This window comes from Acomys minous (assembly GCF_964271855.1).
Source record: "Acomys minous genome assembly, chromosome: 7".
NCBI classification, from domain to species: domain Eukaryota; kingdom Metazoa; phylum Chordata; class Mammalia; order Rodentia; family Muridae; genus Acomys; species Acomys minous.
In genome coordinates, this window is record NC_140488.1 from 111077602 (window position 1) to 111079573 (window position 1972).

Genomic DNA, 1972 nt, shown 5'->3' on the forward strand with positions numbered 1-1972 from the left:
CAAGCAGCCAACCTAGCCTAATAGGCAAGCCTACAGTCCCGGTGAAGAACATTGTCTCAAAGGGGGAGGGGATTCTAGAGAGAGGAATAAGAAAGATAGAATGGGGCATATGAATGATCAAAGTACATAATACATGTGTATGACATTGTCAAAGAATGAAAAATAAAACAAAGCCAAGGTACACAGCTCCTGAGGGATGCCCCTTGGGTAACCTGTGTCCTCCTCAAGTACTTGCAGACTCATGAACACACTCACAAATAAACAAACAAATAAACAAGTGTTCAAAACTTTTAGAAAGAGCACAGGTCCAAGCAGGCCATAGTGGTACATATCTGTCATCCCAGTACTTGAGAGCTGGAGACTAAGACAGGAGGATGACAAATCTGAAGCCACCCTGACTACATACGAAGATTTTGTTTAAAATACATATTTCCTCTCGCACTGCCAAGGCATGGGTCCATATGGTGTGGTTCTTGATTCCCATGGTAACTTAAAGGGAAGCTTACACAATGTCTGGAGCCCTTGATGTCTTGCAGATGCAGGAGGAGGATGTCCTCAAATTCCTTGCTGCAGAAACCCACTTAGGTGGCATCAACCTTGACTTTCAGATGGAGCAGTACATCTACAAAAGGAAGAGTGATGGTATCTACATCATAAATCTGAAGAGGATCTGGAAGAAGCTGCTACTTGCAGCTCGGGCTATTGTTGTCATTGAGAACCCTGCTGACGTCAGCGTCATCTCCTCCAGGAACACTGGCCAGTGAGCTGTGCTGAAGTTCGCTGCTGCCACTGGAGCCGCTCCTATTGCTGGCCGCTTCACACCTGGGACCTTCACCAACCAGATCCAGGCAGCCTTCAAGGAGCCACGGCTTCTAGTGGTGACTGACCCCAGGGCTGACCGCCAGCCCCTCACAGAGGCCTCTTACGTCAACCTGCCTACCATCACTCTACATAACACGGATGCTCCTCTGTGCTATGCGGACATTAACATCGCATGCAACAAGGGAGCTCACTCAGTGGGTCTGATGTTGGGGATGCTGGCTCAGGAAGTACTCCGTATGTGTGGTACTATCTCCTGTGAGTACCCACAGGAGGTTATGCTTGGTCTTTACTTCTACAGAGACCCAGAGGAGATTAAAGAGGAGCAGGCTGCTACTGAGAAGGCCATGACCAAGGAGGAATTCCAGGGTGAAAGGACCCCCGCCAGCTCCTGAGTTCACCGCTGCTCAGCCAGAGGTGGCAGACTGGTCTGAGGGTGTGCAGGTGCCCTCTGTACCCATCCAGCAGTTCTCTACTGAGGACTAGAATGCCCAGACAGCCACTGAGGACTGGTAAGCAGCTCCCACAGCACAGGCTACCAAGTGGGTTAGAGCCACCACTGAGTGGTCTTGAGCTGTTCTGCAGACACCTGAGCAAAGGGGGGAAAGGTGGGAGGAAAATAAAGTTTCTAAAAGCTGAAAAAAATATGTATGAAACTATTTTAAGGAATTGGAGTCTATGAGTATAGTTCCCAGCATCCATACTAGGCAGGCTATAATTCCAACTCCATGGGATCTGATGCCCCCTAGTGGCCTCTTTGGGAACTTTTACTCATGTGCACATACCCACACACAGATACTTATACATATATACATACACATAACTTTTTAAAAATTACTATTATTTGTACCTTCCCTTGAATGGGGATAGATTTTTGGCAGTGGCGGAAGTGTCATTATGTGAGTCCCTTTACTTTTAAAATACAGCCACCCATGCTCTAAGGATATGTTCCAGGTGAGGCCTCTCAGCTAACAGCTGATATCAGTGGTTCACTGTGACTCAGCCCCAGGCCAACCGCATGGGAAGAAGGGAAGATGAGAGAAAGAAATACAGCTGGGCTAAGAATCTTCTGATGGAGGCCAATTAAGCCCCAGTACAGTGTGGCATTGTACCAACATGGTAGAAATTTAAGTCACTAAATTGTATTTTCTTA

The 1972-nt window shown here is 47.4% G+C and overlaps 1 pseudogene across 1 annotated transcript; it reads left to right on the forward strand.

The window, feature by feature from the left end:
• Window positions 1-509: 509 nt before the first annotated feature.
• On the forward strand, window positions 510-1305 carry LOC311601562 (small ribosomal subunit protein uS2-like; annotated as a pseudogene). The gene has a single exon. The product of its transcript is annotated as a small ribosomal subunit protein uS2-like (transcript).
• Window positions 1306-1972: the final 667 nt, after the last annotated feature.